At 37.1% G+C, this 7660-nt stretch overlaps 1 protein-coding gene across 2 annotated transcripts in view; it reads right to left on the bottom strand.

The window, feature by feature from the left end:
- LOC135775799 (uncharacterized) overlaps window positions 1–5036 on the bottom strand; it is a 78196-nt gene extending 73160 nt beyond the window's left edge. For both annotated transcript variants that reach the window (XR_010543940.2, XM_065286300.2), the window contains exon 1: window positions 4744–5036. The gene's annotated coding sequence lies outside the window, so the exon portion shown is untranslated. The remainder of the gene's footprint in view (window positions 1–4743) is intronic.
- Between the last annotated feature and the right edge of the window lie 2624 nt (window positions 5037–7660).

Here is a 7660-nt window from a genome sequence, read left to right on the forward strand (position 1 = left end):
TGTATAGTGTTAAAATATTAAGGATATTTTTTCCAGTCACTGCATTTGATGTCCTAAACCCTCCCCACGGTCACACATATTCCTCTCTGATCCATAGGGACGATTCATTTTTCCATCTATCACACACACACACTTCCTCTGTTTGAAGCGTAGCGGTTGTTACGTGACCCTGAATACACGTTAACACAAACAGTGACAGGAGTGCATCGCGTGCATACTAAGCCCATGCCGTGCACAGCGCACGGGGGAGAGCGTCAGCAGAAAACGGATAGAGAGTCCAAACTGACCGAATCGTGCACCTAATTCACAGCGAGCTGGTTTCTGCATCCTGCTGCAAAAGCGTGACAGTCACATGATAACACAGACTCCGGCCATGTGGTTAAAAATAACATCTGTCAGGATGTTGCAGGTTTATAAATATACAGTCAACAAGCGGAAGAAGTAAGCTTTTTAAGACTGTTAGTGGTTTTGGTGGACAGAACATGACATGGCCTTTTTTTGAGGATGCACCACTTGAAGTCCAAGTTTAGTTGATGCAGGCCTTTTTACACCTGGTCACTTCATATGTTTTCTCTAATCAGATAGTTATCTGATTTTTTAAAACTGTTCCATTTACATTTGGCCACATCTTGGTAAAACGGATTAGAATCTGATCTTTTAATCCCGCCCAAAATGCAAATACACTATTTATTACTCCGCCTTAAAAAACTTAAGACGACGTTTATGCAACAGAAGGCAGCACTTACTGTATGTTGTACTGTATGTTGGGCAGGGGACGCGTGTCTCCTTGCTCAGCATGAGCCGAAGCTCGCCGTACAGTGCAGCAGGAGAGTGACGAAGCGGTGATTTAACGTACAGGTCCATGACTTTCACTTTTAAGTTTTATTTCTTTGTTTAATATCATTAGAGTTTCTCATTAAGACTCTTTTATTGGTTCTAGGAAGCTTTTTTACCCGCTGTCGTTGCAACGAGCGTGTCGTCTTTGTTTGTTTACTTCTTTGACGGCTAACTTTCGGGTGAAGTGCTTACGTTTGGGAGGAGTTATGCACTGAAAGATGTGGTTTCATCAACCAGATGTGTTTAGATTTGTCCAGTTTCGTCTGAAATGCGTCCCAGACCACCTCCTGAAGTGGTTTGAGCGGATTTAAATTCGTCTCGAAAACGTTTCGAAGGGCATTTACACCTGGTCTTTTAACGATCGGATAGCTATCCGATCAGAGAAAACGCATGAAGTGACCAGGTGTAAAAAGCCCCTTAAAGTATAAGCTGAAGTGTCAAGTATTTAGGGTAAACTTGCCTTTCACTTGAGCAACAGCAGGCAACTGCAGGATCTCTTAAACCTAAATAAAAATTAAATCCTAATTCTAATCGAATGACTTCAGGACTTTTTTTGTTTGTATCTTAAAAAAAGTGAAAAATAAATATGGAAGGACATTAAAACTTTGCTAAAATAACAATGCTGGTGATGGTGGCCTAAGACTTTTGCACAGTATTGGTGCACGAGGCAAAAACTAACGCAGGGTTAGTTGTAACACGGACTGTTTACATGTTGCACAAGATTGAGCGTTTTGGTTTTCCAGTATTTTTTCACGCCGCCAAAAGACGATCTCCCGCAAATTATTGGAAATGTATAATGTTTTTCCAGAGAGTTATTGATGAACGAGTGTTTTTGTGGCATGTAAGCACATTTTTTCATCATATGTTTTTTTCGGTTTCTAAGTTTGGTGTGTAAGATACCAAATCCAATGCTATGTCATATTGATCAGTGTCTTGTTGACTAAAACATAGCATCGTTTTGAAATATGTCTGCAGCTCTTAGCAACTTTTTTGGTGGGCTTGAAAATATTTTGACCCAGCGGAGTTATTTGTAATGCTGTGTTACAACTCACCCCTAAGCACTTACGATATAAAAAACAGCTAATGTTAAAGTAATTCTTGCTTTTGTTTTAAATAGGCTACACACAAATGATTACTGGCTGCCAACAAAATAAACATGCCTGTCTTATCAAAAATCGTGTGTCAAATAAATTTTTGTTCATATCTTTAATATTGATTGAATAAGGTCAAGTCAAAGATTGAAATTATAATGAAATGAATGGCTAAAATCAGACTTTAATGCTCATTATCTCAGAATTTGATTTTGAAACTGTAGTATGGTTATTACAGAAAATATATTTGTTATACAGTAATTGTGTTGCTTTTTCTCACATATTTAGACATTTGTATCCATTTATAATTAAACTATTGTTAGAAAAGGGTTGGATGAATGAATACAGTGTGGATACCTGTCTATTGGCAGATATATAAACAATATCCACTTAAGTATATAGACAAAATAGTATTGAAATATTTGCCTGCAAACTTCATTTAGCAAGTGTTACAACTAACCCCCTGCCTGTTCCAATTAACCCCACCTTTTTAAGTAAGTTGTAACGTTTGCACTTCTGTCACGTTTGGTGTAATTGTCCAAGAATGGTAAGTAAAAAAAAAAAAAACTTTAAATGTTCATTTGTAGCAGAGATGTGTAAAAATATAATTAATCAAACTCAAATATTTTTTAAATGATTGAGCCAAAACTAAAAAGCGTTAGGTTGTGCCCCGCTCTCCCCTACTGTTTATTCATGAAACCCATGTCAATTATGTATAATTGGCATGGGTAGGGAGTGAGAGTGGTTAAATAATACACTGTCAGAAAATTGGTCCAAATATGTACCCCAGCTATCACTGGGGCGAAACGCTTTTTAAAAAGTACAGCTTTGGACCTAAAGATTTCATACTACCTTATAGGTACAGATTGGTGCAAAATGTCTACATATCTGTACCTAATATTAGGGTACTACTGCCCCGGTGCCAGCTAGGTACATATTTTGACAATTTTTCTGACAGTGTACCGTATAGGCAAATTATATACAGAAGGTGTGATTCAATGTAAATGTATACTTAAAGTACATGTATTTTATAAAGATATAGACATATACATTATTTTATATAAATTGCATACATTTTTGTCTGAGTATGACATAATGACAGGTGAAACAAAACGACTGCATTCACTGAACCCGCTAAAGTATGTAGTCCACACACACACACAAACACACATTCTGGTTTCCATGTTTTGTGGGGACATTCCATAGACGTAATGCATTTTATACCATACAAACTGTATATTCTATTCCCCTTACCTGCCCCATTCCCTAACCCCAACCATCACAAAAACCTTTCTTGTACCTTAGATTTTCAATTAACATCATCTTGTTTGATTTATAAGCTTGTTTCCTCATGGGGACATCAAAATGTCCCCACAAGGTCACAAAAACACTGGTATTCCTATCTTTGTGGGGACAATTGGTCCCCACAACGTGATAATTACCAGGTACACACACACACACACACACACACACACACACACACACACACACACACGCACACGCACACACACACACACAGTAAAAGCTTGACTTGCAGCGTAAGAGGATTTCATTCATCCATATTCACTACATTGGACAGACTCTGGCAGTTTTTTCGGTCAAGCATGCGCTGAGGGACATAAGCTCCTGGTGTGAAGTCACTTTCTTGGTTGAATGAAGTCTATCCTGCTGCACCCAGAATAACTTGACACTTAGGCATCACACTATTAATTGCAGTCTCCGAATGCAGACACTACGAATCACAGGTGCTAGGAAACACTAAATTAACATTAACCAGTCGCACCAATACATCTACACTGTCAAAACTATGTACCCAAGCTGTCACTGGGGCAGCAGTACCATTTCAAAAAGTACCCCTTTGTACCTAAAGACTTCATATTAGTACCTTAGAGATACATATGGTACCTAATGTATACATATCTGTACACCCTAAGAAAGGATGTGCTTATTTTAACACATTGTTTTGTGTTGAACTACTTAACACATTATGTGTTATTTTAACACTTTATGTGTCTTTTCGTGTTGATTTTGAATTCAAATAAATGAGATGGACAACACAAGATGTGTTAAAACAACACAAAGTGTGTTATTAAAAAAAATAACACAGAGATGTGTTGTCCTACAAGGTGTGTTAATTTAACGCATTCATTTTAAGAGTATACCTAATGGTATTAGGACCTTTGAAAGGGTACCGCCCCAATGACAGCTGGGGTACATATTTAGATTTTTTTTCTGACAGTGTATGTATTTTTAATATATTTGCATATTCATGTACCATGCAATTGTAAGACCACCTAACATGGATATATATCCAAAAGTCCATGCAGTATCATGGATGCTCAATAAACCATGCCATTGTGTACAAAAATCCTATAGATATTGTAGTATTCTTCTGTACTATTTCTCTGTAAGTGGAACAGGACAATGAGAAATTCATTCAGGGCACACTTATAACCCATCTTTACCTCATTACTTTACTCTCCCCCTTTTACCTCACATCTCAAGAAAATACAGAATCGATAAGGACATCAATATGAGCCCATTCAATATTCTCAAGTCTACTCCAAAAGATCTGAGTGCAGACTTAATTATGTTTTTAAACATGTACTGTCATAAATGTTTCATATCTACTGCATACATTTAGCCTATATAGAATGGTTATATAAAGTGCCAGATAAGAGTGTATTAAACTTAACATCAACAATGCAAAGCATTAAAGGCGAAAGAATAACCATCAAAGTTAAGCATTTTTGTGATATGCGTAATGTGGCTATTTATAAACCATATGCATGGAGACATCATCGTGCGCGCTTACCGTGCGTTTCACCAAGCCAGAGAGACTGATGCTGCGCGCAGGATCTCCATCCTCTTCGATACACTTCTACTGTTCGCGATCATAATGTGAATGTGCAGAGAGACGCGAAGATTATAAGGTTTCCTCCAGGACACAGAGCACCAGACTGGGCAGCATGGCTGGTATATGTCGCTAAATAGATCTGGTGTAAAGCGCAGTCAGTTCCGCCTCCTCTAGACTGAGTTTAGAGAGACAGCGAGCGGAGACTGCGATGATCGTTCACTTTCTCCTGGCATATGGAGCATGTGATGGAGAATCATCCCTCCATCGTCGAGAACCCGATCAGCGCCACCCAATGGAACAAAAACTCATTAAATGAATGACTTTCTCTATAGTCTTCTAACGCAGGGGGTTTTCAAAGCGCGGGGCGCGCCTCTCAGAGCATCTCAGGGGAGGTGAACAATATATACACATTTTTACATTATTTATAGATATTAGTTGAAATTACGTTGCTACCGTCATGAATTTAAGTACTGATTATACGTTTGTGTTCAGGAGCAGTTTACAACCGTGTTTTTTCGGCGAAGCCCTTCCATGTCAACGGAACTTGCTGTAACGTCACTATTTAGTGTTTAGTGAATAACGTTGACAGAAATGCGCGTCATATGATTGCTTTGTAGTATTATTAAGCAGCCGATTTTCTCACAACAGCTGCGCTATAATGCAATGCAGTACAGTATGCAATGCAATGCAATTAAACGCGCAACTCATTGCGCGGCGCGCATTCGAGTGTTGCGTTGGTATATGGGGCTCTAGCACATAATGCAGGGCCTATCTTTTACAAAATAGTACAGTGATGTTTGCATTATTATAAATAGTGATTTAAATTTCAGTTTTTGTATTTCTTTTACATTTCTTTTACCACTTTTAAGTCTTCTGATTGTTTGGACTCCATCCACGGTTGATAAAGAGTTATTGCAATTTCAAATAGCTATGTTCTGATATTTAAATATGGAGCAGCATAGTTTTGCTCTGTTATTTTTCATCATTTGCAATATAGTATCAGTCCCAGGCTAAAATGCATGTCTGAGCTGCATTCATTTAAAACACTTTGCACTGACATATCTGAACATTAATGCCAGTGTTTTGTCTCAAGATGCATTGTTTTTTGTACTTAAATGTCCTAATATAACTAAGGCCTATCTAAGCCCTGTCCAGGAAACTGTCCCATAGTGAGTTTTAATCTGTAATAAAAAATTGTGTTTCGCCAAATTAACATATGTTTATGTTTATGATTTATATTTAATTTTACATAGGCTTATTCACATTTTTGTTAATAGTTTTGTCAAAATGTAAATATTAAATCACAAAATTACATTTTTGAATTAAATATTGTACATTTTGTTTGCATTTTTTAAAACTTAAATTTATCCATAATATTTAACATCAACACTGTATATTCCATAAGAAGTTAACACTTTACGATAAGACCCGAATCCATTCATTTAGAAACTAGACAGCGAGTCATACATAAAGTAGTATAAAGTACAAAAGGCTGTGCTGTTTTGTGGAATACGTTTACAGCTAAGGGTGTTGTTAGGCATGACGCAAAGGCCTTCAGCTGTGACATATTTAATATACAGTACTAGCCTTGTGTACCTTATTGCTTTTATAAAACCATTACCAAACAATACAAATATTAAAGCAAACATATAACTTTCATGAAGTAAAACCACTAAAATCCTTCCGCTGGAAAAAATGTATTCTGACTAACTGTAAACAGCAACAGAATGTTTCACATATATTTACGTTGCTAAGGCTGCTGAGCAAGGATACACAGAATTGTTGGGGGCACTGGTCATAGCTGTTTCATCATAAATAAAACACACACTGTAAAGAGTAAAAGTTGGATCAACTTTTTTTAATTGCTCAACTTGAATTTTATCGCTTTAGGTTTTACAATTTAAGAAATGTTTAAAAGTTTATTCACCTTTTGGTTTAAGGTGAATAAAAAAAGTGAAAAATAAGTGTTACCAATAAAAGTAATTTTTAAAGTAGATCCAACTTTTTACTAGTGATGCACCGATGTATCGGCTCACCAATGTGTATCGGACGATTTTTGATGAATTTGAAACTATTGACATATAGGCAATAGCATGAGAAAGGCCGACACCGATTGTTTATTAATTAACTGCGTGGAGGCAATACGTTGCATGTCTTTGGCATAATCCAGCATTTAAAAAAATATCAAAATAATTAAATACTTCCCAAAATAAAATCTGTACAAATTATAGTTTGTCAGACGTGCAATGAAATAGATAAAATAGTAAATCACGTAGTTAATCATGTGAGAGATTAATCACTCACGTGAGCCATGCGGTCACAGTTAGAGTATTTTGGAAAATGTCTGCAGTATGCAATCTTTTCAAAATCTTGGAAAAAGACCAAAAATTTGCAAAATGTTATCTTACCTCTCTTATTAGAATGTTTGTCAGTTGAATGTCAAATAGATCCAATCCGTGTTTAGTAAAAACTATTTGATGCAGAAATAATTTTTTTATGTTTAATATGGGTATCGGTATCAGCCAATAGTTGTCTGTTTAAATCGGTATTGCCCCCTTAAAAAATCATATTGGTGCATCCAGGGGCGGACTGGCCATCTGGCAAACCGGGCAGTTTCCCGGTGGGCCGACGTACTTTTAGGGCCGATACATCTCATACTATCTTTGTCTAAGCAGCCCAGTTAGCGTCTTTTTTTCCTCTAGACAGACCGGCCCACTCTCATTTAAGCAGCAGCCCATTGGTTATTTTTTTGAATGACATTAAGCTGGCCCAAACACCGATTTGGTTTCTGTGCAAGCGAGCGTGCGTCGTTGGTCAGTTCACGTGTCAAAATAGAGAGAGAGAGAGAGAGAGAGAGAAAAAACGCAAAGGAGGC

Source organism: Paramisgurnus dabryanus, chromosome 21, assembly GCF_030506205.2.
Source record: "Paramisgurnus dabryanus chromosome 21, PD_genome_1.1, whole genome shotgun sequence".
NCBI lineage: Eukaryota > Metazoa > Chordata > Actinopteri > Cypriniformes > Cobitidae > Paramisgurnus > Paramisgurnus dabryanus.